The 26723-nt window shown below is 51.8% G+C and overlaps 1 protein-coding gene across 4 annotated transcripts in view; it reads left to right on the top strand.

Moving 5' to 3' along the window:
• Positions 1-26723, top strand: part of SNX29 (sorting nexin 29) — a 591891-nt gene that overhangs the window by 191643 nt on the left and 373525 nt on the right. The gene's annotated exons all lie outside the window — the stretch shown is intronic.

Below are 26723 nucleotides of genomic sequence, written 5' to 3'. Positions count from 1 at the left end.
CGGGTTGGAGAGAGGCAGGATGGTACTTGCGCGAGTGCCCGGACTCCTGGGGACTGCTTTGAAAAGACGTCTTACAGAATGTGTAAAGGTGAATCAGCCTTCTTTGTGAAAGGCGGTTGTCACCTTCAGCTTTTAGTTCGGCGTGGCCCGATGCCTTACATCTCCCTGCCAGGCCTCCATCATCAGCGTCGCTAGATTAGACGTGTAAATCCTTTCTGTCCTTTCTGCATCCTTTATTTTTGTACGGCCCTGGTGTGGGCGGTCATGGATGAATTGGGTGGTGAAGGCAGCCTTTTTGGGGTGGAAGGAACATCGGAGTCAGGCAGACCACCGTGCCACTGTTCAAGAGCTGTTCGATTGGACAAATGCCTTAATTTCTCTGAACTCAGTTTCCTATTTCCTTTTTGTGGAACTCCATACCACGAAGTGGAGGTAATGTTACCTGCTTGCAGGACTCCTCGTTGGTCTGTGAAGCGTCTAGCACAGAGCCTAGAGTATGTTGTCTGGATGCTTCACTGGAGGCCCGGAGATGGTTTCAGAGATTTCAGAAGCCTCTTGCAATTGTGTGCAAAATTACGTGTATTTGTGCTCATGTGGGGACTCTCCTGGGGAGAAAGTCCTTTGCTTTCGGAGGATTGCAGACCTTAGGAGTAGGGAGCACTCAGGTGCTCAGCTAGTGGGAACTGCACCTGGCATCTGCCGCAGCCCTGGTCTTTGCTCTCACTGCTGCTGTTCTGCTGTCTGATGATCCTCCCAGGTGGGCTGGCTGTGTTCTCAGCCACCTCCCTCCACTGACTAGCAGTGGGAAGTTACTTAACCTGTCCAAGCCTCCGTGTTCTCATCTCTGTAAAAATGGGGCTACAAATAGTACCCATCTGATAGGGTCATGAGGATTAAATGAATTAATACACACAAAAATACTCAAGATAGTTTATGTAAATTTCTTACATCAACAAATAGTTTATGTAAGAAAAATGGAAAAAACATACCCAGAAGAGTGCAAGGCATATTAAATGCTCGCTGACTGGTAAGTGCTGTTTTAGGGCACGTTGCTGGCTGGTCATCCTGGAAACAGTACCTGGGCCTGCCTGTGAACTGCAAATGGACAGACCCGATTTCCCGTTTTTCTGAAACAAGCCCTCCTGCAGAGGCCCCTCAAGGTGCCTTCACATGGCACCTCCTTAATCTTCCCTCTGCTTTAAAGGAGATGAATCTCTATGCTCTGGCTGTGAGGTTGGTGGCCTCAAGAATGGAAGATGGTGATCACATGGGACAGTGGTTCTCGGCTTGGGGCGATGCCAGCCCCCAGAGGACATTTGGCAATGTCTGGGGACATTTTTGGCTGTCACAGCCGGCGTGGGGATGCTCCCAAACCTCATACAGTGTGCAGGCCAGGCTCCATAGCAGAAATTTATCCAGCCTCAGACGTCACTGCCAAAAAGGAGAAACCCTGAATAGGAGAAGGAGGCACTGGAGCTATTTTCCAGGAACCACATTTTATTTTAGACAATTTTTTTAAACACCTGCCTCCTGCATCGTTCAGGGAATGAAACTTAGGATAAAAAAGAATCTGAACGAAATGGCAGATCCCAGAAGGCACTTGTTCTTGTGTGTGTATTTGGGAGCTGTATGGTTCCATCAGCCTTGCGGTGAAGATCATCTGGGGTGGGGGGAGCTATGGGGTGCATAAGGGCAAACACCTGTCCAGTGTACCAGAATAAATGATCCCATCCTGATAACTGCAGAGACTGTCACATTCAGCATGTGTAGCTCACTGGTGCTCTTTTACTGGAACTTACTGAAAATCCCTTCAGTTGATATTTATTGTTATTCATGTCAGCTTATATCCTTTTGCTTCCTCTTTAGAAAATGAGTTTATATTCTTGAATTAATCTCTCTGTTTGAATATATGATTATTCGGGAGCTGGAAGTTGCAGGAAAGTGGCTCAGCCTTTCTCCCTGCTGGTTGGGGGAAGAGCAGCCGTGGAGCCAGCAGGGGGCGCTCTGGCCCTGTCTCTACCCACCTCTCCCCTGCTTTCCTCCTGCAGCTGCGGGCTGTTGCTGCCTCAGTCTTTGATGTCCAGCGCTGATGCCCCATTTTAACTGCAAGGTGGTGGTGGGAGCAGTGGTCTTTCCTAGCTGAAAACATCACGCACACACAGAACATTCTATTCGCCATTAGCACAACTTTTGTTGTACGTTGCCGATGACTTTCTGAAGGGGAGGTGCAGGTGCCTGGTCCTGTTTTGAAACAGACTATACGGCTAATTAGGAAATATTTCTCATTTGTCGTTGCTTTTAATGAGATATAACTGATTATCCATGGATATTTATTCAGCACTGGAATCCTAATCATTGCCTTCTTTTTCCTCTTTTTGAGGGGTGGAAAGTGGTAGGTGGTGGAGAGAGTAAAGCCCAGATAATCAGCTGGATTGTTTCCTTTTGATTTCTCCCCACTTTTGATCTTGAGCGAGGGCAGAGAGGGCAAGAGGGACATCCTTGGTTGTCAATAGGCCTCGTGAAGCAGGTCCTTTTTCCTCCTGGCTGTTATTGTTGGAAGGGATTCTCAGTGCTAGTGAGGAGGTCTGGCTCGTCGCCTGGCAACGCAGTTCCAAACATTGGGCGGCTCGAAGAGCGATGAAGTGATGATTCACAGGGAGATGCAGGGCCTGCCAGCCGCCCGCTGCGGGGCTGAGGGTTTGGTGGTGCAGTTTGAGGAGGAGATGGTGGGGCAGCAGGCATTCCATCGGTGGTGTCCTGGGCCCACTGCCCCCGAACCACAAGGAGTGGACCCAGTTGATGCAGCCAACACAAAGCCTCAAGGGGGGCACATTTATTTACAGGGGGACCTTCCCACTGAATGTTATCTACTAGGCCTTCAGTGACCGACTTGGTCCCTGGAACGTTCCAGGTGGAACTGAGACATGCCTCATTTCTTCACTGGTCTGGTTATTCAGCCCACAAACATTTACTGAGCACCTGTCAGGTGCCGGGCACTGTTCTGGTGCTGGGAGTCAAGGGGAAGGAGACCTGACTCTGCCTCTCAGGAGCTCTGTGCCTGAGTTTCAGCATCATTAAGATGCAGGTTGTAAGAGAAGCAGCATCAGAGCCATTGTGGGGACTAAATGAGTTAATGCAGATAAAGTGCTTCGGCCAGTGCTTTCCATACCTGGTAGATGCGAGCTCTTCCTGCGGAAACCCTGCTCGCGGGAGTGTAAAATCTAGGGGAAATCACGAAAGTACAGAAGCAAAGAGCGGTTGGATCGGGGAGAAGGAAGGCAGTTGGGTCCCATGGGAGTGGTTTTTTTTTTTTTTTTTTGTATATACTTTTTTAATTGAAGTCTCGTCAGTTTATAATGTGTCAATTTCTGGTGTACAGCACAGTGTCCCAGTCATACACGAACATACATGTATTCCTTTTCATATTCTTTTTCATTATAGGTTACTACAAGATGTTGAATGTAGTTCCCTGTGCTATACAGTATGAACCTGTTTATCTATTTTATGATGGGTTCTTTGTTACTGTGGGCACTGAGTCACTTCCACAGTGACCTTCCCCCTCCTTCACCCTGAGTGAGTTCCCCCTGAAGCAGAAAATCCTAATCTGGGTCTCAGATGGGTGGTCCAGCTCAGCCCCTCACCTGGAACCGCAGAGGCCTCGAACCCACAGCTGGGGCCGACTGTCACTAACGTAGACGTTGGTTTCCTCGCTGCCCAAGCCTGGAGGGGGAAACTGATGAGAGTCAAGGGGGTGAGTGTAACAAGGATGGGGCTTCCCTGAGAAGAGAGCAACTAAAGAGGCACAAGGGTGGGTGCCGGGGAGTTAAGAGAGCCTTGAAGAGGAGGGGAGGGCACTCCACGGCGAGGGGCGGCCGTGTGCAGAGGCCCCAAGACAGGGTGACTCTGCAGGACACCCAGCCGGTCTGAGGGGCACTGCCCCCAACCAAGAAGCACTCGAGGATGCCATTGGCAGCATCTTGGGTGGACCTGGCGATGATCATACTAAGTGAATTAAGTCAGACAGAGAATGACAAATACCATGTGATATCACTTATTTGTGGAATCTAAAAAGTGACACAAATGAACTTATTTATAAAACAGGAACAGACTCACAGACAGAAAACAAACTTACGGATACCAAAGGGGAAAGGGGCAGGGAGGGATAAATTGGGAGTTCGGGATCAACATACACACTACGTATATAAAATAAACAAGGTCCTACTGTGTAGCACAGGGAACTATATTCAGTATCTTGTAGTAACCTACAATGAAAAAGAATCTGAAAAAGTATGTATATGTGTAACTGAAACACTGTGCTGCACACCAGAAACTAACAACACTGTAAATCAACTACACTTCAATTAAAAAAAAAGAAGCTCGAGGAGGAGATGGGGGGTCCCCTTGGTGCTCCCCAGCACCCCTGGGAGAGGGGCTGCTGGACCCCCACCTACAGAGGTGAAGGGACTGGCCCAGGGCGGCTGTGTTCAGCCTCACCAGGAGCCCCTGCCCAGCCTGCCCACCACAGCGCTTCCACGAGCCTCTCTTTGAGGGCAGCTGCCTGCTTTAGGGGGTGTCGCTGCCCTTGTGAGGCTCTCCCCCAGCTGCTCCCCAGCTCTTGGTTCTTTTCTGGGCTACATGTGCTTTTTATTTTCCTCCTTTTTTGAGTTTGGTTCTTCCCGTTGAGGGCTGTTGCATTCCTACTGACCCCCTTAACAGCCCTGACTCCTAATTTGTTTACAGGTGTTGGAGTGAGGATGACTTCTGGCTTTCACGTTCTCTCTCCTCTCTCTCTGCTGGGCCTGGGAGCAGCTTATGTAACGCTTGATGCAGTTCAGAGCCGACGCAAAACAGGCTTCTTGCTCAGAGGATGAGGCACCAGTCACACTTGTCTGAAGTGTCAGCTTTGTTTGAAATGTGCTACCCGAAGAGCCTGTGCTGCTGGGCTTGTGAGTGGCAAGAAGGGGTGCATTTACTAGGCGTGAGTTGGGTGTGGGGGTGGCCTGGCCCCGCATCGGTGGGCCTGGGTGGGTCACCCCATGCCAAGTCCTGAAAGGGGAGGGGGCAGCGAGCGCACCCCAGCTCCCGCATCCTGACAGACAGCTCGCATCCTGGCCCTGCCCTCTGCTTTGCTCATTAATTCCCCTCCCTGGACCCTTTTCCTATTTCTGAGAAGAGATGATCACATCCACCTGGGAAGCTCCTCAGGAAACGGGAGGGGGCGCTGGTGTGTCCCTTGTGGCTGAATTCTAACTTTTCCTCCTCCCTCTTCTTCAACTCCTCTTCCTTCTCCTCCCCTCCTGCACTGGGATCCTAAATATTAATTTTAAAAATTACTATTAACGTTTTTGCTTTGTATACGAATACATTTACTTGGGGAGGAAAACCTCAGCTGATAAAGTAAAGCGTCTTCCTTCCTTTCTTGTCCAGCCCCCCAGCTCCCCCAGCACAACTCTGACCTTTGTGGTCCAGCATCCGGAAGAGCAAGGCTGCCAGATTGAGCGGGGTTCGGACAGACAGAGCTGGCGCTTGCCTTTCACATCCCCACGCCCTTTGCTAGGAGGTCACGATGTTTCGGCGGCTCTGAGCGACTGCAGGTCTCTGCACACGCTGTCAGGTTCACGCCGCCCTGACCCCAATCTGAGCAGGTCCTTCCGCCTGGGGTGCCCTTCCTGCTCCCCGCTTTTGGCCTGGGCAGTGCTTATTCACCCCTTAAGACAGCTTAGATGCCACCTTTTCTAGACAGACTGGCAGATGCAGGTGAAAATGGTAGCTTTGTTATCGGTAAAGCTGGCTGGAAAACAACTTCAAGGCCATAGGCAAGCGGGCATGCAGAAGTGCCACCCCTGAGTTCTCTAGTGAGGTGGGACCCCACACTGGCAGCTCCCAAGCCTACGTGGTGGGTGGGCGGTGGCTGGGCCCTGAGAGGGAACCCACAGGGGCTGAGGTGAGCTTGCCCACTTCCTCCTCCCAGGCTCCTCCCCTCCTGGGAGCGGTGAGCGAGGTGCAGGGAGATGGGGGGGATACGGGGAACGGGGGGCATTTGTTCCACCTGGAAATGGAGCCAGGGACTCGGTGGTTCCCCTCCAGCCCAGAGCTCCTCGCTTGGGAAAAGACATTGAGACTTCAGGGTGTTTTAGGTGACTTTCCTGAGGCTGTTTTCTCTTTTGCAAAATGGAATCACTAACCGGACCCTCTCAGATTGCCGGGAACGTTTGATAAGATAAAGAGTAAAGACAGGTGCCTAAGTCAGCTAGGTGAGCACTGCGAGTTCAGTCCTTGTCATTGAGAGCTTGGTTTCATCTGTCATCCCGCCCTCTCCCTGACCTTTCTCCAAACCCACGTCTCCTCCTCTCCACTCTGGACCATGCGCAGCTGTTGCATGAAGTGCGTATCTGGTAGGGAGCTGGGCTCAGTTAAGGACCAGCGAGTTGAAGCTGCTTGGCTCGTGGGGCACTAGGTGACAGCCCGTGGCTCTGTATGTAGTGGCCCCTGATGGGCTCCTCCTGTGTGCAGGTGTTTGGGGAGGAGTCAGTTGAGGAGGGGGAGGGAAGCCTCGGCCTAGAGGGTTTTGACCTCTTCCCCTCCCATCACGTCCACGCTCTCCAGCTGAGTTTTCTGACTTGCTTAGCCAAGAATTCAGGACTCAGTGCCAACAAGGAGGCCGCAGGGAATGGAGCAGTTGCAGCCCGTCCTAGGGCGGCTTTCCATGGCTTCTGGTTTCCCTCCACAGCGTTCTGCTGGCTCCCAGTATGGGGGTTGTCCTGCCAGGCTCAGAAGGAAGCCATTTCTTCCGGGCTGCCCCCCATCTTGTCTCGACTTCCAGCAGTTTTCGGGAGAAGCTAGACCACTTTTGATTCAGGGACTGCTCCCCAGTGGGCTTTCCTGGGGGAGAGAGCAGAGTGTGCAAGTGTGCCTGTGCGCCCCCTTCAGGCCACCTCTCTGTGACTTAATACCCTGGCGCCTGGCTGGTTCCAACGCAGAGCTTGACCCGTGGCCTCTCCAAACACAGCTGTTCCATCATGAACAGTGAATGCCAGACACAAGGAACTTGGTGTGAGTGATAAGCATGTACCTAATGTGCACTGTGGGCCAAGCACCATTCTAAGCCCGTTTCATTTATTCCCTCGTTTAACCTTACACCGGCTCCACGAGGCGGGTCTGTTATCATCCCTATCTTGTTGATGAGTAAAAGCTGAGGCTTGGCAGTTAAGGAGCTTGTCCAGCATCACATGGGGAGCATTTGACGGGAACACGTGGGACCTCCTTGCCCCCGCTCCCAAGCCCGGTGGTGCCCTGCTGCTCCGGCTGCTCAGTATTCCTGCAGGCGTCCGTCCAGCAAGTACTTACTGGGGACCTGCTGTGTGCCAGGTACCCGCTGGGGCTCTCGGGCAGGAGTCTCAGCCTTGGTACCCTTGCCTTTGGGTTGGATTATGCTCCATTGTGGGCCCATCCTGTGCACTATACGATGTTTACCAGCATCCCTGGGCTCCCACCTGGTACCAGTAGCGCCTACCCCAGGTGTGACGACCAGAAGTGTCTCTGACTTTGCCAAATGTTCCTAGAGGGGAAATCCCCCACTCAGGTGGAAACCACTGTTCCAGCAGGAAACGTGGAGCTTGTGTTCGAGTCGGGAGCGTGGAGGCCACAAACATAGATATAAATATCAAGTGCAGCTCTGTCTGAAGCAAAACGAAGCTGAACAAGAATGTGGACGGAGAGTGGCTGCCAGGTCCTGCTGTCTGTGAAGGCCCATCTGATAAGGCGACTTTTGAGTATTGGCCTGAGTGGAGTGAGGATGGGTGTTCCTAGCAGAGGGGACAGCTGGTGCAAAGGCCCTGGGGTAGGAGGGGGCTGGGTGTAGCTTAAGCAGAATGAGCCTCAGACAGTAGGAGATGAAGGTAGGGCAGGTGGGGTGGCTTTAGCTTTTACTCTGAGTGAGATGGGAAACCAGGGGGGACTTGAGAGCAGAGGAGGGGCTCACTCTGACCTGTGTTCAGTGGTGGAGAGTTGTCCATGGGGGGACTGGAGGGCCAGAGAGACAACGAGGAGCAGCTGGTCCAGGCAGCAGATGCCAGCCTCTTGGAGGACGGCCCGGGACTCTGAGTAAGAGGATGACCTGTGGGGCTTTTTCCAAAGTCAGGTGATCAGTGCAGTACACGTCCGTGGTTCAGGGACCTAGCCCTGTTCCTCCCAGGATTAAGAGTGAACCTCAATCTTTTAGCTATTACTTCTGCACCTCGATACTTTGCTTTAACCACCATCTCTTGAATGAGCACATTTTAGGAAGTATCAGTCAGCTTCCTGCTAGAATCCGGGGGGATTCTGCTTCCTGATTTGAGCCCTTTCTGGGATGAAGGAGGCAACCTGTTTTGTTCTCTTTGCTCAAGGCTCTGCTATTTTTTTCTCACCCAAATTGAGATGTCCTAAGGTGTCTTTTTGCCTGACGTTGCCTTTCAGAACGTTTGGTTTCTCTCCCATTGTGTTCTTCCCTCTAATGAACAGTTGACCCCTAGTTAATTCTAATCATTCTATATTGGCAACTTTAGTTAGTCACAGCTGTCCCTTGATGTCTTTTTAATGCATCCTTGTTTCCGTCTCTCATCTCTCCATGGTGTTCTTGTAATCATTAATTTATTCATTCATTCCTAGAGGCTTAACTTTGTGATTAGAGCCTTTCTAACATTCACTGGTAAAAAAAGATGAAATATACATGAAAAAAATGACCTCTACTCACATGAGTTTCCTGGAATTGGAAACATACCCATGTCTGACTAAGCTCTTCTTCCAGAGGAAGCAGCCCCAAGTCAGAATTCATTTCCCTGAAGCTGTGGCTACTCCTTGGTCCCAGCCTGTCTGTCAGGCACCTTGTTTGAAAATCAAGGTGGTGTTTGATGCTTGTGGACACATAAATGCCAAGAGAATCTTCTCAGGGGAAACCAGACACAAACATCACCCTCACTAGAGTTCTCTGAGACCAGTGCTTTTGGAAAAGTTCTTGCCACCTGAGTTGCCTGGCCGTGTGGCTTCACCTGGGATTGCTCCAGGATTAACTTTGGGTTCGGACATCATTTTCTTGCACTGTATTCGGCATATTCTTTGTAACACATGGAATAGTTGATATACCAATCACGGTGGAAATCTGTTACCTTTTTCTGTGCAAATCTTTATTAAAAATAGTTGGTGCCCCTTGGCTTTATTGCTGTGTGTTGTAATTAGAGCCTCCTTTGCCTTCCAGAGAAGGTCCCAAAGACAGATTATGCCGAGACTTGCCCTCTGCTGCTGTGTCCATGGCTGCCAGGAACGTGGGGTTGGCCCGACTGCTGCAGGCATGTCCGGTTGGCTCTGAACTTGAACTTGAACCTGTTTGTGTTTTTTTCTTTTTGGGGGGGGTGGTCAGGTATTTCAGTTTATTTTATTTACTTACTTATTATTTTTTTAAATGGAGGTACTGGGGGTGAACCCAGGGCCTCGTGCATGCTGAACAGGCACTCTACCACTGAGCTATACCTGCCCCCTGCTTGCGTTTTATCAACGTTGCTTTTTGCCTGTTCCCTGGCCAATCAATGCAGGAAGGGGATGGAAGCTCACACTGGGGGTTTCCAGGAAGTCAGCCTCAATCCTTAGAGTGTGAGAAACAGCGAACAATTTTCTTCACAGTTAGAGCCACGGTTAACCCAAATATGAAGTCAGACTGTACTAAGAATCCAATTTAAAAGAGTATTGAGGGAAAAAAAAATCCACCAACACATTTTTAATGTAGTTTGACCCTTTAGTTCTAAATTAGTTTTTCTCTCTTCTGAGTAGCTCCTATGACTTAAAGCAGCAGATGTCCATTTTCTGGTAATACATTAGCAATAGAAAACTCAGAAAGTGGCGACAGGTGCTGTCTGTGTTTCTGTGAATGCCGGTTCCCCTCCCCTCCCAGATGCACCACTGTGGTCCTGTGGCGTTCCCTGAAGTGGAGAGGTCACCCTGGAGAGGCGAGCTGGGCAGAGTGCTTTCTCTTCGTGTGGATATGAAGTTCAGGTGATTGAGCTGAGAGGTTGGGACTGAGGGCCCCTGCCGTATTTAAATGCTGGTTTGTCTGCGTGGGAGGGGATGGAGTGACTGCTTTCCCGAGGGGACCTTCCATCATCCATCGTCACTGAGATGGCTCTTCCACAGGGACAGAGTGACGTCTCCGCCTGAGTCACGCGAGGGAGACGGGAGAGACACCGAGGCGAGGGCATCACAGTTTAATCTCCAGTGTTCACTGTGTCATTCCTTCACTTTCTGCATTTGCTGACGTCCATGGGGTCCAAACTGGCCGTCCATGGAGGAGGGGTTTCGTTTGGGCTGCGCAGTGTTGAAAACCCTTTTAGAAATTAGCTGCCAACATTTAATCATTGGGAGATTTTCATGTTAAAAACAATATCAATAAACCAATACCCTTGACCTCAGTGGAAAAATCAGAACCTCTGCGGCCCCTGGGCATTTTTGCACAGCAGCCTCCCCTGTAGCCAGATAGGAAGGCCATTACCAGTTGCTCCCAGTCCCACCTAGCTGACCCCCAGGCCACTGAGTGTGCACTTCCTGACTTAAGCAGTTTTCTCTGTTACCAGGGGCCTTACCCGATTTTGGGGTAACTGCTACTCACCTTCCAAGCCTTTTGCGAGGATTTTTCCCCTAAGGGAGCGTTTCTTGGCCCTCCTGGCCGAATCTGCCAGCTCTTTGAGGGCAGGGGCGGGATCAGGGGTCACATCTCTTCTCTCTTCTCTCATCCACCATGTGTCCTGGCACCTTGTGAGTGATTAATCGTTGGTTGAGTGAACACAACAGAATCAAGGTGATTTCATAGGCGACTAGTAGGTGTTGACACATGGACTGCCCACCATATGGCAGGACTCTGCCTGCCCTGAGCCTCGTCCTTGCTCATCCTCCCCCGATCCTGCGGGAAGGTGTTCTTTTGTCCATCTTATATAAGTACGCAAAACTGCGGCCTGGGGAGATTACAGAGTTTGTTTCCACGATAGAATGAGGTACTGATAAAGCTATAAAATGACTTCAGCCATGGGTGGTTTTTTTTTTTTCAAAGGCCAAGGATTGATTGACAGCCCCGGAAGGAGATGTAGTAACGTATTAGGGATTGTTAAAAAAGCACAGGAGAAAGGGAAAGGTCAGCGTTGAGCCATAGGGATTTCCTGTTGATGTGTCAGTTGCTGTTCGCAGTCCTGAAGAGGACATTTGTGCCGCCCTGGCTGAGATGGCAGACGGGTTTGGCATCGAAGGTCAGGCTCTTCCCGGACAATCCTCAAGGCATGAGAAGCCCTCCTGGTGGCAGAGGAAGTTGACTTCCTGACCTTGCCTGCCATTCTGTGAGAAGCACTGATGGAACTGAGGGAGGGGCTGGGTGAGGTTGGAGGAGAGTGGGTGCTGCCTGGCGCTTGGGGCTGGGATGTCAGTCCTGGTGCCTCTTTAAGGGAAGTGCTGTGCCAGGCCCTGGGGAAGCTTGGTGACTTCCATACAGCAGGACGACTTGACCACAGAGACCAAGGCAACAGGTGCCCCCGGAGCACCTGGATGCTGGTTCTGGTTCTACCCCTTAACCCTTTGGGTCTTGGAGGTGTTGTGCTGTCTCTTCTCTTAGGGAAGGGTCAGAGGTGTCCAGCTTGTTGGGGACCTACTATGGTCACTCTGCTGGCAGGAGCTTTGATAGCATGACTCACTCAGTTTCCCCCAGCAATGTAGTGAGATGATGGGTGATTGTATCCCTGTGCCCAAATGCCACAGCTGGGGACCAGGGAGGTTCAGTTTGTTACTCAGAGTTACACAGCTGGTGATTGTTGGAGTGAGGACTTGAACCCAGGCTCAACTCTGAAGCCTCTGCTCCGTTCCCTATGCCAAGTGGCAGCCTCACTACTGCACTGGTCCTAACTGTCTACGTATGCAGGCCCTGTGTACTCATCAGGGAGCTGCCGCCGCCACCTGAAGCACAGAGAGGACATGGTGAGTAGGAAGCCGTCCAGCTGAGAAGCCCGGCACCAGACTTAGAAAGTTCTCGTGAAAAAGGCATGAACCTCCTTGCAGGCCCGAGGGTTAACCTCTTTAGCTTCTAATTCCTCATCTCTTTAGAGATGGGAGTGACTTCCCCTGCCTGCTCTCCTCATCAAGCAGAGTGAATGAGGACTTTGCAGACGCTTTGAAAGCAAGGACCGGGCTGCCCGTGGTAAGCTGGAGTCAGCGTCGGGCTCCGGGCTCCTAGCTGGGTGGGGAGTTTCTTAGCCTCAGCCGTGTGTCTCAAGCTACAGAAGGTGTCAGGTGACTCTCTTTCCACGCCCCTGCTCAGGGACATTTCCCGCCCCTCCCCCGCCGAAGCTCCTGAGGCAGGGTGGATGTGGGAATATTACTTGTTTAGCCAGTCCCCACCCTCATGGGGTTTAGTAGCGAGTCCTCCCCGATTGCTAACCACCATGGTGCCGCCTGTGTATTCGTCTGATTAAAGACTAATTCTCTAGCTCTCAAGGTGGAACTTGGCACAGATTTTCTTCTCTCCAGATGAGTGGATTTTACAAAGATGCCTCAGACCATAGGCTGTGAGGAACCCAGATGCAACCGGCCAGGGCCGCCTCCCGGCCTGCTGAGTCCGGTGATGAGGATGGGAGGGTGTCTCACTGAGGAGAGCATGGCTTCCAGAAGGCTGAGGTGCCAGGCTCCCGGTAAGACTAAGAGCCCAGGCTTTTGATCGCCATTACTTCACACCAGGCCCTGTGTCTAAAGCCGGCCTCTCTGGTAAGTCGGTTACATCCGCTGACTCTGAGGTCTGCAGGCCCAGGCCCCTGTACTCCAGGCCGGCGGCCTTTATTGTTTGTTTGTTTGTTTGTTTTTTTGGCAGGGCAGTGTGGGGGGGAGGTGATTAGGTTTATTTATGTATTTTTAATGGAGGTACTGGGGATTGAACCTGGGACCTTGTGCGTGCTAGACACGTGCTCTACCACTGAGCTAGGCCCTCTACTGCGGCCTTAAACCCTGTCTGCCCTTTTCCTTCCCCCAGCCCCTGTGCCTGCCACCGTCCAGCCACAGTGGCCTCCAGGCAGCTCTCAGAATTCAGGTTCTGCTTTCCACTTGGAACGCTCTCTGCCCACTGCCCCCTTGGCCCACCTGGAGGACTTTTCCTTAATCACGTCCAGTTTTCACCTGCGTCTTCCTCAGCCTTGCCCGACCACGCCCCCTTCGCCTGGTCTTCTCTTCCTGGTCTTGCCTTAACTGGCATCAGTTTGTGGTGGTTTCTTTCTGAGTTTGATTAGTGTCTGTCTCCCCCTCTGAGAGGGACCCCTGAGTCCCCGCCCACTATGGTTTCTGTTCCCGTCACTCCCCTCCCCTCCCCTCATTTTAGGAGCAGTCTGGGGAGAGGGGCTGCGGGCTCAGGCCGAACGAACGCAGTTTTCTGCCTGGCCCTCATGGTGTGACCTTGGAGGCCCCCTCCTCCTCAAGGGGGTGCCGTGCAGGTGGGTTTGGGGCACCCCCCTTGTGCCCATTGCTTTTTCCAACACCAGGGCCCTTCCTCGCATGTTCTTTCCCGGAGGCCCGCCAGCCGTCAGTCCTAGGCCTCCACGTCGCACCGTCCTTTCCCCTTCGGGCCTGTAATCTCACCGTGAGTAATTCGTGCAGCCCAGGACGTGTAGCTCTTGGCACTAAGAGCGCGCAAACCTCAGGTCTGGTTGAAAAGGGAGGCCTGCTTTCTGTAGCTGAGGAAACCGGTGATGGGGGTGGTCGTTCCTCAGCCCTGCTCCCTGCTGGGCTCCGAGGACAAGGCCCCCGGCCTGGCTGCACCATCAGAAAGCAGGATGGCTCTCCCCTGCGGCTTTTTAAGTCTTGGGGATGAGGATTCAGCATGAAGGAAGGGAGCTTGTTCTCTTGGGCGGCATTTTGTCAGGCGTGAAATCCCAGCCCAGCTGAGCGGAGGGTGACCATTCCTGCCAGGAGGAGGGTTTCAGCCTGTCTACCTGGGGCAAGGCTTTTCCTTCCTGACCGCAGCCCATGTGCGGGGGAAGGGAGCCAAAAGGAACTTGGCCTGGCCGCATGAACTTGGCTGCCCTGGGGCGAGGTGACTGTCTCCTCAGTTTCCTTTGGAGGGTTTGCTGTTGTTACTGAACCAAACTTGGGTCAACCTGCCTGCAGGCAGTAAAGCCAATCTACTGACACCAGCTTGTGGTGAAGGAAGCTGCAGCGTTTACTGCAGGGGGTCGAGGTAGCTAGTGCTGAAAAGAGCCGAACTCCCCAGTGGCTTTCAGGGAAAGGTTTTTCAAGATGAGGGGTAAGGGTGGGACGGGGGAATTGTGAGGTGCGTGATCAGCTCGTGAACATTCTTCTGACTGGTTGGTGGTGAGGTCAGTGGGAGTCAGCATCGGCGACCTTCTGATTGCAGCCAGTCTGGAGGGCGGCATACAGTTAACTTCTTCCCCCTGCTGGGGATTTCGGTATCTGAAGCAGCGCGCAAGAGACGGATGGCTCAGAATGTTATCTGTAGCCCTTGAGGAGGGGGAACTAAAGGTCCTGACTTTAACAGCTGAACTGTTACTATTTTGTCTTGCTTCACTGTTTTCCTTTGTTTCTGCATTTTCTCGCTTCTCTGATCAAATTTATTCTTTGGATCTTGGGGGGAAGGCCTAGGAGGCTAAAGTTTTCCTGCAAACAAGAGGCAGGTGGAGGACACGTGTGTGTGGGGGTCTGTCTGGGAAGGCCCCACAGGGTTGTGCTGGGTTACACTGTGTGGAGATGCTGCCCTGGGGTGGGGGCGTGAGGGACATGGAGGGAGGGGATCAGCCTTCCTGCTCCCACTGGTGCCTGGCGCTCTCCACTCCTTCTCTAATCCCCACAACAGCCCCAGCCTTAATATTGATTTCCCTGTTTGACGGGTGAGTAAGTGGGTTCAGAGAGGTTAATTCATTTGCCTGAGGGAAAACAGCTGGTACCTGACAGCCAAGTGCTTCAGACCTCAGCCCATCTGACCACTAAGCTGGAGTCTGTTGGCTGTGCTGCCTCCCAGGGAAGTCTTTGGATATTGAGGACCTACTGTGTGGGAGAGATCATCACACCTTATCAAGTATTTTATCTCATGTAGTCCCCAGGGCCAACCTGTGGCATAGTGTGATCCCATTGTAAGAGGGGACACTGAGGCTTGGAGAGGACAGGTGATGCTGCTCAGAGTGGGGTCTGGGCTCAGTGTGGGGGTAGTCCCAGAGAGGGTCAATGCCGTTGTTCAGTTCCAGGTGGGCCCGAGAGGGGTGCTGTGTGGAGGCGGGCAGTTAGGAATGCTTTCAGCTGCAAGTCATTGAAAACCCACTTAACAGTGGCTTTTAAAAGACAAGGCCTTATTTTCCTCCTAGAATGAGCTCCTCCTGCCTCTCTCCCTCTGTTACTTTGGAGGTGGATTCTAGGTGCCATCATGCTCATTTCAGAGGCGGAGAAGCAGATTCAGAGAGGGCAAGCGACATACCCAGGGCTGCGCAGGAGGTCAGTGGCAGATCTGGGACCAGGACCCAGCCCATCTTGGTGACACGGAGCTCATGCATGTTCTGTGTAACAGACATGAAAGCGTTGACGTGTGGAGCTGGACAGTGTAGATTTTGTGTGACTTGGTCTGGTGTGAGGGCTGCCTGTGCCCTCTCAGTAGCTGTACTTCTGATTAATTGCAGATCGTGTGTTTGAGAATTGCTCATACGTATGATACCACAGCCTGAGGGTGGAATGAGGAATGAGGCTGTGCAGCTGACATCCTAATTATTTATGCACATTTCACACGCCCTTACTCTTCCTTGCTGTCAGTTAACCCCACCGCTCTGCTGTGTGTGAGGCCAGCCTCAGCAGGTGCTGGTGCTGCTGCCTGCTGGGCAGACCCGGGGGTCTAGACAGGTCGGGGTCGTGTTTCTGCTGGTTGTGGTTGGCAGTCCAGCCAAGGGCCGCCAGCCAGCAGACAGAGCAGATGATGGGGATGCCCGATGCTCCCCGTTTGCTTGCAGGAGCCAGAGGCCAGGAAGGCTCACCTGCTCCTGATGATCTGCAGCCTCTCAGAGCTGGGAGGATGCTGGAAGGTCAGCTTGTGTAACCGCCTCATCTTAAACTCTGAACGTCTGAGACCCCAAGTGGGTATGACATGCTTAACACACCTTGCTGCCCAGCGGCTGGACCCACTGTGGACCTGGCATCCTTATCTGTTCCTTGTTGTGACATCGCATGTCTTTGCCTGTCATGCTGTTTTCTCGTCCCCTGCGTCTCCCAGCTTACCAAGTCCCTTCCCTTCTCTGGGCCTCTGTCTCCTCATTCATATACTGGGTGTAGTAAACTTTGCTTCTCGGGGATATTGTGAGAAGTCAGTGAGATTGTGTATTTCAAGTGCTTCTCGCCTTGCTGTGTGCGAAAAACAGTACGTGGCAGCCGCTGGCCATCTGAACACTGGGAACGTGTCTTGGGGCATTTTATTTTTTCATCAGAACAAATTACAAAGCAGGAACTCTGGGTGGGCAGGGGAGAAGGGGAGGCAGGAAAGAGAAACAGAACAAAAAGCTAGAATGGGCCCGAGACCGATTTAAAAAGTTATGTTTTGGAGCTCAATATAGTTCATCTTTTCTTTTAGAGATAAAAGGAAAGGGAGTGGGTAGGCAGAAAAAGATATAAAAAGCGGTACAAGTTTGGAAAACGGCGGTGTGGGTTAAGTATATATCCACAGAAGAACACTGTTTATCTCTGTGCATGTGCCCTCGTGAGCCCTCTGTTTAAATATAACCGAGTACGGGCCCCAGGGGAGTGTGTGCAAAGGCTCTTTGAGGTCTTTAGAAAAAAGATGCTATGTAAAACCAAAGAATTATTACACAGATCTCTGTATATGTGAGAGTGAGTGCGTATGGTTGCACATGTCCGCACATGCCCAGATGTGCCGTGTGTAATTATCATATTGAGTTTTTCTCTTTTTAATCTTGAAAAGGAAGTTGAAGATCAATTATCTCAGGATAATTTCCCTCCTGGAGGGCCTTTAATGGCTGAAGATGGGAAGGCTCTCACCCTTCCCTCGACGTCGCTGTCTTAATACTTTATATAGCAACCTCTGATGCCTGTACTCATTGTGTCAGCCGAGCTCTCTTTCTGTGTGTCTGTGTTTTTGTTTCGGTTCCGGGGTGATGGAGGCTGGCCCCTGCTCTGCTGATCACTTTGAAGCCAGGGATTCATGTGGTCGGATTCTGGTGCCAAGCGGGGGGGGGGGGGGGGGGGATGGTTTTTGCAGGCTCGCCCTGTTTTAGGTCATGGTCATGATATGTAACAATTCGTCCCTTCCCTTCCATGTGTATCCATTCCCAAGATGCATATTGGAAAAAGCTCAATTGGAGCCTGAGTCCCTGTCACTGGGACAGGAAATTATAGCTGTAAACTGGTAGTTAGCTTCTCTGGTGAAGTCTTGAACGTACTATTAAATGCACTTGACATTTCTGCCTGGCCCATCCCATGCTTAGTTCCTGGAGATGAGGGGCAGATTCCAGCAGTGGGTGTCAGGCAGTCAGTCATTCACCCGTTTATTAGCTCACTTACTCATCCGGCCCCTGAATTGTTCTCCAGGTCTCATGTGTGCCTTGCCCAGGGGCTGTGTGTTCCCTGGGGCCCCTGCTCTCAGGGGGCTCTCAGGCTTGTGGGCGGGGCTTTGGTGGCGACACCTGCAGAACAGTTCCACCCCAACCGACAGCTTTTGTGGAGGTGTATGCAAGATGTGGCGGGGCTTAGGGAAAGAGAGGTCCACTGAACTCCCCTTGGCCTGTTTGGCTGAAACTTGGAACCTGCTCAGGTTAGAACACCAGGGCAGAGGATGTGGGGGCTCACAGGGTCCTGGATGCTGGCTGCCTGCCTCATTCCTGTGGCCACTCAGCCTTTGCAAGTTGCTCTCAGAGAGCCATCTTGGCCAACCAGTGTCGAGTTTACGGAGTCGATAGGGATTCTCTTTAGAGTTTGTGTTCCCTGAGGCTTTGCCCCATTGTCAGGTCGCAGGGCTCTGTGGCTCACGTGTGACATTTCAGGTGCCAGCCACTTGGCCATACTCAGAGTTCTCTCTGCGTTGAGTGGTCTTGTGCTCCGGAGAGGTTTTATTGGCTTCTCTCTTTGGCGGACTTCTGCCCGGTGCCTGCATCTCCTGTGTCCCTGGCCAGGCTCCTGCAGCTGGTGACAGCAAATTGTCCTCGGCTTGGCTCTCAGCAGGAGGATCTTGGTGGAGCGATGGAGAACCGTTTGCTCTTGGGCCAGATTCTTCTGCTTCCATCCTCCTTTATCCTTGTCTGAGGCTGTGGCCCATCCCAAACTTCTGGAAGACTGTTAGAGTCAGCCATCCACCATGGGTCTCACCAGCTGCAGCTGGAAACTGGAGGCCTGTGGGGGCAGAGTCCCTGGGGAGTGGCCGGCCCCTGGCTCACATGTCTGCCATGGCCCATGGGTAAGGGTGTCCCAGAAGAGGTGGTCCCAAGCTGAGATTTGGCTGTGAGTCAGGGAGGCAGCCAGGCCTTCCAGGCCCTTAGGACCTCCTGTGCCAAGAAGCAGAGGCACAAGACAAGAGGAGTGGGTTTGATGTGGGGGGAGCCAGCAGGGGGCTGTGCTGCACATGGGCTGGAGCTCCCGGCGTCCACAGGGTGGAGGTGGTGATTGAGCCCTGTGTAGAGATGCTGCCGCCTCTGGGGAGCCAGTGAGGGTGGAGAAGGAAGACCCAGGGCAGGAGGCCAGGCAGGGACAGCCAGAGGGGCCAGAGGCAGAGCTGAAGAGGCAGAGGGGGATCCACGTTGTCTGAGGCAGCAGCTGCCCTTAAAGCCGGGGCCATAGTCCCTTCTTGGGGCCCAGCCAGTGGGCCCTACCGGTTGGCCCGGGTGTCTGGCAGGCCACATACCTGACCTTAGAGGGCCTGCATTGGAGCAGGCTGGCAGTGGGGAGGGGCGGGGGGAGAGCTTCTGGAAATTCTCCCAAGACGGGGTGATAAACATGTCCTGTAAACGGCTGGACAGTAAACATTTTAGGCTGTGCAGCCCTTTGGTCTCTCTCCAACAACTTGGCTGGGCTGCTGTAGCCTGCCGGCAGCCACGGGCAGCAGGAGAACAGGCAGTGTGGCTGTGTTCCAGTAAAAGTGTGCTGGGCCCCGCCCTGACCTGTGAGGTCAGCAACTTCAGCATTTTTCCAGCTGAGGGAACCGGGAGGTGGGCAGGCTGTCATTGGCCCAGGGTTCCAGCGCTAACAAGTGTGGGATCTGGGATTTGATTAGAAAACCTGTCTTCTTTCTACTCTGCCTGTCTGCTGCCCCGAAGAGCTTAGTTTCCACAGTGGGTCAGGTTTTTGTTAGATTGGCCCTCCATCTGCAAAAGTTGTGCAAAAGCAAAACTACCGTTTCCTCAGTGGGCTTGTTGTTTACTTTCGTGTTAAGAAAGGCCTCAGTTGCTGCAAGAAGGCATAAATGTTTGTTCCTATATTTATATTGTTTTTATTGCTTCGTTTCACGTATTTCAGTTATTCTGTCTAAAATGTATTTCGCCACGTAGCAGAAGCAGAGATTTCAGTCTTGTTTCTTGCTCCACAAATGGTTCCTTGCCCCGGCAACACTTACGGACGAATCCGAAATGCTCTTTGTCCTGGATCAATTTCCTACCGTTAACATTAACATTCTCCTGTATTCTTGATCGGGTTTGCCGCTCAGTTCTCTGAGGCCAGGCAAGGAGCCGATTTTGAGAGGGATCCTTAGGAGAGGGAGACCCCGCCTCCGCCAGGCTCTGCAGAGACTGCAGTGCAGAAAGGCTGCTCTGTTGTCACTCACAGTGTGTGCTGTGGCAGGTAATAAAGAGGAAAGAAATCACAACGGTAGAGACTAAACAAATAATGGGATGTGTGGCTCTGGGGAGAGGAGAGAAAATTACAAGTTAGGGAGTGTGTCTGCCGGTGTGTGTCACTGGTGCTTGGAGAAATAGAATGTTTACCTGATGTATGGAAATCAACCCCGGTGTTACCTGTCCAAGAAGAGTCAGCAAAGTGAGTGCATATGAAGTTAAAGCCTGTTGAAAGACCTTGTTTTTTTTTTTTCAAGGGGAGGTGGGGCACCAGCTCTCAGGCCGATTCCTTCTTCATCGTTACCGTGAATGTTTTGCTGTGGCACGGTGGGGAAGGCAGAGGGGACAGTCTGACAGTGATGGATTTTTTTTTTTTTTTGAAGATTCGCAGCATCAGAGTACTGCTTTTCCTGTGTTTATGTCCTCAGTCATTGTGATGTTGACACAGATACAGGGCCTGGTCCAAGAGGCTGGAAATGCACAGCGTGTGGGACACGGGGAGGAAGGGTTGTGCCAGGATGACGGTGTGGATCGTCACCGATGGTCATTCCCCTACTTCTGTGGCTTCTGTGCTGTGTCATCGGGGTCCCTTCAAGGTGAGCTTGTGGCCAAGATGTCTCATTACAGCTCCTCATGGCTATTCTCTGCCAGAAGAGCATTCGTATGTTTCCTGGGGCCTCCTGGGAAACAGTTCCTCCTCCAAGTTTTCTTTCCCCCATGGAATACAGTTTGCAGTGGCAGAAGTCTTAGTAACAGTTTTTGGGGTCCCCGCATGCCGTGCCTGAAAGCCTAGAACCCTGACACTTGCTCCGTCTCCTCCAACTGACACCTCCCTCTCTGGCTCTGATTTCCCACGTTGCCCGTGTTGATCTAGTTTGACAGTTCATAAAATTCTGTCATCTGCTCTGCTGTCTTAGACGACTTTAAAAACCTCCTTTTTATTTCCCAAGGTTGGGGTACCCAGGAGCTCAGTAAGTCCTGTAACTCCTGAAAGTGTGCCCAGTTCAACCCAGCTGTACTTGGTGGTCACTGCTGCCTTGTCCTCGCCTTCCCACCCCTGTCCTTGAAGGGAAAGGCACTAATCATGGTACCTTTTGTGCCTTTTGTTGAATGTAATCAGTACCTTTTGTTGAATGCATACTATGTGCTGGGCATTGTAACGAGCACCTCACCTACATAGTACCTCACTGAATCCTGGCAATGCTTCTGTGAGATAGTGACTGTTAGGATCCCGTTTTATAGATAAGGGAGGTGGTGCTCAGAGAGGGTGGGTAACTTTCCTGGGTTACCCAGCTGCAGAGGCAGGATTGGAACCCGGGTCCTGACCCTAGAGATTATGCCCTGAAATCCAGGACCCCAGACCACCTCCCTGCATTCTCTGCAGTGCGGGTACCACCTGGGAACTTTACTCGTTCAATGTCCCGCAGGAAAAGTGGCATTATCTCCACTTTGTTTTGCTGAGGTGAAGACCTACTCGAGGCCACCCGGTGGTAAGTGGCTGAGCAGGGCCTTGAACTCAGATCTGCCCACCCCTGGAGCCTGTTGGTAGCAACTTTCCATGGGTCCTGCTCCTGTCATTGGAATGGAAGCTGCTGGAACCCTGACTTGACCTTCTTCTTGTCCCCTGCAAGTCCCTGTTTAAAGCACTTTATTTCTCTCCAACTCTTAGACCTGCCCCGGACAGTTGCCACAGTTTTCGGCCTTAGAGAGAGTTTGGAAGGTGACTAGGGGCCCTGCAGGCAGCTTGTCCCAGTGTGGCCTCCTGCTCTGTGTATTTGACTGTCCTTATCATGAAACGAGGCTGATCAGGTGCAGAAGTGCCCACCACGTGACAGCTCTTACCTTTGCTCTCTGTTTTTGTAGTGTCATATTTACATAGGAATAGTCTCTTGGCATCGCTTGCTTTATAAACCTTGACCAAGTGCCCAGCATATGGGAGCTTGGGGCACCCAAGCTGCATGACATGCTGCGCACCTTTGAGGAGTAGAGATGATTGCAGGTGACAGCAACGGTTAATTATTGCACACTCTGCAGCTTACGGAGGGGTAGAGGAATCAGGGAGGGCTTTCCACATGAGGTACCTTTTCATCTGGGCCTGTATAAAATGGGTTTCATCAGATTTGGGGGAGGGGGGAGGTAAACATGAGGAAATCCACAAAACAGCCCGGTGGAATATTATTCGACCTTCAAAAAGGAAGGAATACCTGCCATAGGTGACAGTGTGGATGAGCCTGGAGGACATCACGTTAAGTAAAATAAGCTGGACCCAGAAGGACAAATACTGAGCGATTCCACTCATACGAGGAATCTAAAATAGTCACACTGAGATGCAGAGAGTGGAATGGTGATTGCCAGGGTCTGGGGGAGGGGGAGATGGGGAGTTGCTGTTGAAGGGGTGTGAAGTTGCAGGCGGGCAAGATGAATATGCTCTAGAGATCTGATGGACAACATGGTGCCTGTGCATAGCTGTCGAAGTCTGCAAAGCGGGAAGGTCTCATACGAAGTGTTCTCACCACAATGAAAAACTGTTGGGCTTGCATTCTTATTCAGGGAGAGGCGCTCACGTTTGTGGGGAGAGACAAGATAGTGCAGTCACATCACTGGGGAGAGTCCCTCGGGAAGGCTCGGTCCGAGGCTGCTGACCCAGGCAGGTTGCTGTCTCTGCAGTTGAGGCCAGGTAAGGGGCTTGGTGATGCCTGGTGACGCCAGGGGAGGGCACAACACCAACATCTCAGCATAAGGGTTGTGCTCTTGGGTGGTGAGCTCCTCCAGGACAGGCTCGGCACAGCTGAGGGACTGAGGGCCCGGGAACTCGAAGCTCCTGCCTGCATGGTCCAGGGGACCCCGTGCTGAGTGCTCCGGCGGGGGGCGTACCAGCGCTGGGCACGTGTGCTCTGCTGAGCTCTCATCCTGCTTACATACAGCGCACGCGGCTCATTAGTATAAATCAGGCACACACGTGACGTGCCACTGCTGCACAGTAGGCTGGCGAGGAGAGTGGGATTCCTTTGATTAAGAGGTGATTTCACCAGAGGTTAGTGGGGAGGGAGGATGAATAGGCCGAGCACAGAGGATTTTTCAGGCAGTGAAACTATTCTGTGATACCATAATGGTGGATATATGTCATTACACAGTTTTCCAAACTCATAGAATATGCACACCAGGAGTGAGCCCTTATGTAAGCTGTGGGTGAAGGTGATGCATCAGTGTGAGTGCGTCAGTTGTGACCAGCGCACCGCTCTGGTGGGGGATGCTGACAATGAGGGAGGCTGTGTGCATGCGGGGGCTGCTGGTGGATAAATCTCTGTACATTCCTCCTGATTTTGCTGTGAACCTAAAACTTCTTTTAAAAGAAGTCTATTTAAAAAAAAGATACATCAATTCTTCTAGCCTCATACTGCGATTGTGATTATCCAGTCCTTTGCTCCCATAAGAAGTTTGGACCTATTGAGAACTCCAGTGGGGAAGTCCTCTAAAGAAAATTCAGATTTCACATAGGCCTTAGAGGAAAGGAACAGTTTTCTGTGTCTGTGTCTGCAGTACACAGCTGTGGTCCCACCACCTGCTCGGGGGTCCTTGAAGATAAGAGCCAAAGAGACATTACTCTGCCTGTCTTCAATAATAAGTCTTGATTTTTTTCCCCATGGCTGTGGTGTCATGGGAATAAATTACTGGCTTGTTTTTGTTTTTACAGATTTGTCAGTTTTTAGTTAAAAAAAAAATTTAGCAGGATGATGAGTCTTAAGTGTTACTGCTCCCTGGTGCTGTTCCTAAGAGGCAGTGCCTTGACATAGCACCATCACATGTAACCTTGCAGCATCCCAGGGAGGTGGGAGAATGGGTGTTGTTCACATCTTATGTCTGAGAGAAAGGCTCAGAGAGGCTGAGACACTGGTTCAAGGGCAAGAGCCAGGACTCTAGTGACCTGATCAGGTTCGGACGGCAATCTAACGTCGTAGGCATAAGTGAATGTGTATTGTTGTCCTCCATTAAGAAATCCTCTGTTAAGGACACTCCTTCCTTGGGTAGGTTGGGAGCCTGGCTCTCGCCTTGGGAAGGTGCCTTGTAGCCGGTAGGTAGGTGCTCAGCAGATGTTTACTGATGGATGAGTGTGTGAGCTCTGGGCCATTGTCACTCCAGGCAGCGCAGGGCCTGAGTAGGCAGCACCCCCTGTGGCTTTGTCTGTGTCACCTGCCAGCTCCCTTCTCCCGGGCTGCAGGGCAGCATCTCGGCCTCTTTTCTGCCTGTTTAGACTGATTAACTGCCATTGGTCTGGCCTTCCTTCCCTCGTCTCTTCTCAGTCCTGCCCTCTCCTTGCTGTTCCTAACCATATTTAGTATCTGTTCTGGAAATGCTTTTTCTACCTGTTGTTTCCATTATGAAAATTTTCAAACCCTGAGCAAAGTTGAAAGGATTCTGTGTGGCTCTGGTCTGACAATGTGTGCCAGGAACTGAATCCCTTGGGTCCCGGTTGTGGCCTTGTTGCCTGGACCCGTGCTGCTCAGTGGCCTCGGTTCTGCACACAGCGTGCACATCCGACATGCCGGGGGTCTTCTCCCCCGCCCGTCGGGGGCCTCGGCTTCCATCCTGGCTCTGACATGTAAAGGGGTGTGTTGTGCAGTTTCTTTAATAACCTCTCAGGTTGGTTCTTCGTCTGTGAAAGGGCTTAATGGCACTGTGAGGTGTCGATAAAATAGCAGTTCTCACATCCCCGCATGTAAGTGGTGGTAATGATCGTTGTTTCCTGGGGTCGAATGCAGAGTTAGGAGTTGGACAGATTTGGACTCAAATTCCAGCTGTGTGCCTGCATTTACTCTCTTTGAGCCTGTCTGCAGGCCTGTAAGAGGGACTTGAAGATGACTTCCCATAGAGTTGTTCCACGGCACCAGTGAGATGGTGCACACGGAGTTTTAGCTGGTGGGTGCTGGATTGTCATCGAGACCTCAAGCTGCGAAGCTCCCTTGCTGTGTGCTTCCTGCTGTGCCCTGAGTTGGGCAGAGTCTGTGTCTGCAGGGCTCTGCCCTCGCGGCATGCCCCTCCTGCCTTCTTCATGTTACTCTTTCTCCCTCATGTGACCAAGCTCACACCTGTCCCAGGGCCTTTGCATGTGCCTTTTGCCACAGGGAGTGTTCTTCCTCCATCTGGCAGCTTGCTGGCTTCCTCTCTTCCTCAGGCCTTTGCTCACGTGTAATCTCCTAGGAGAGGCCTTCCCCGTGGAACGGCACCCTCCCCACCCACGGTCTCTGCACCGTACCTGGCTTCACTTCCCCTGTGGCACTGCTCATCACCCCACCTGTTCTGTGCTGGCCTATTTGATAGTCTCCCTGCTGGGGAGGAGGCCTGCCTTCTGCAGGCAGAGGCTTTGGTCTCTTTTATTCACTTGTTACCCACAGCGCCAAGAGCAGTGTGCCGACCTTGTAGGTTCTCAGTGAATTTGTGATGACCCGGTGAATTTTGAATCTTGCTTGGTGACTCCAGGGGAGGGACACCTCAGACACTCCTTCTCACTGACACCTTTGGGAGGCCCAGTTTCTCACTGTGCAGCCCTCAGGCTTCACCCTGTCCCAAGTGCCATGGGGAAGATGGGGCCTGGCCCTCCTAGTCGTGACCTTGGGATGCTGATGTGACTCTGGGTGAGGAGAGACGGGAGTGTCTGTTTTATGTCCCACCTCATCTGAACACAGTGGCTTCCAGTCTGACCCTGAGGCTGGGATGGAGCCCCCATAATTCCCTTCCTTCCCCCGAGGCCTGGGCTGCGGGCTTTCGTCTCCTCTGTAGCAAGCAGTCTGAGGACGGCACTGGTCCCGGGACCCATTTCTTGCTGCAGGGTCTTCCTCTTTCTGCCCGGCATCCTGAGTATAAGGGGACAGAGGGACCCGCCTGTTTATCTGTGTTGTCTTCCTCCCCCACTTCCTCCTCGTTTCCAGTTTACTTACGCCTCGATTGTGTGGGGTAGAGACATGGCAGTCCCTAGGTGTGTGTAAAGGGTTAAACGAGGTTGTGACAGTATGGGCTTTGAACAGAGCTTGACAAGTAGAAGGGTTCGAATTTTAACTGAAAAGAGGAAACCAGCAAACCATATTCCTATCCAGAAGAGGCCTCAAAGCAGCATGTTAAAACATAAAAATAAAATAGAGTGAGACAGGGTATAGGTAAATGGGTACAAGGTGGAATTACAGGTCAGAGGCAGGAGGGCATGGTGTGGTGGCCATGTGCACTCAGTGTGTGAGTTTGCCTGTGAACTTCCTGGCAAACCAATCCCAAGAGGGAAATAAAGTTCTCAGTGTTCATTAGGGGAAAATAAAACAAAACAAAATTGGCTCTCCACGAGAAATTCAGAGGTTTCTGATCTTGAGATCTGAGTGTTATGGTAAATAGTGCCCTGTGGGTGGATGGTGAGAACAGTTAAGTTTGATATAGATGGGAAACTCGGGAGCTTATTTAATTGAAAGGCATGATTTTCTGTCCGTGCATGCTTTCCTGCATTGCAGGTATCCAGGAAAGTAACTCCTGTAAGTCATGATGGCCTGTGTGTTGGAGAGGGCCCCCCGCCCCGCCCTGAGTCTCCTGTGTACTGACTGGGAGTCAGCGCAGGAAAACCAGATTGCTTAGTAAACTTGAGTATTTCTGTGTCAGCATGGAGTCCATTGTCATGTGATCTGCTGTTGATAAACAGCTGTAACTGGGAACATATCATTGTTCAAAGCAGAGATGCTGCCATGTAGCAGGGACTTGGAGAAGCACTTAGAAATTGCAGGCCTATTTCTTCGGTACCTGCTGAGTATATTCACCAAGGAGGCGCCTCCACATTCATTCTCATCCTGCCCTGCCCTTGTGTCTTGTGTGGCTGATAAGATTGATTGACTGAGAGTACTGGATTTCTTAGACTCTGTGGGAATTATTTTT

The sequence above is a fragment of the Camelus dromedarius genome, chromosome 24 (assembly GCF_036321535.1).
Source record: "Camelus dromedarius isolate mCamDro1 chromosome 24, mCamDro1.pat, whole genome shotgun sequence".
Classification (NCBI taxonomy): domain Eukaryota; kingdom Metazoa; phylum Chordata; class Mammalia; order Artiodactyla; family Camelidae; genus Camelus; species Camelus dromedarius.
Note: the sequence above shows the minus strand (reverse complement) of the source record. Positions and strands in the feature narration are given on the sequence as shown.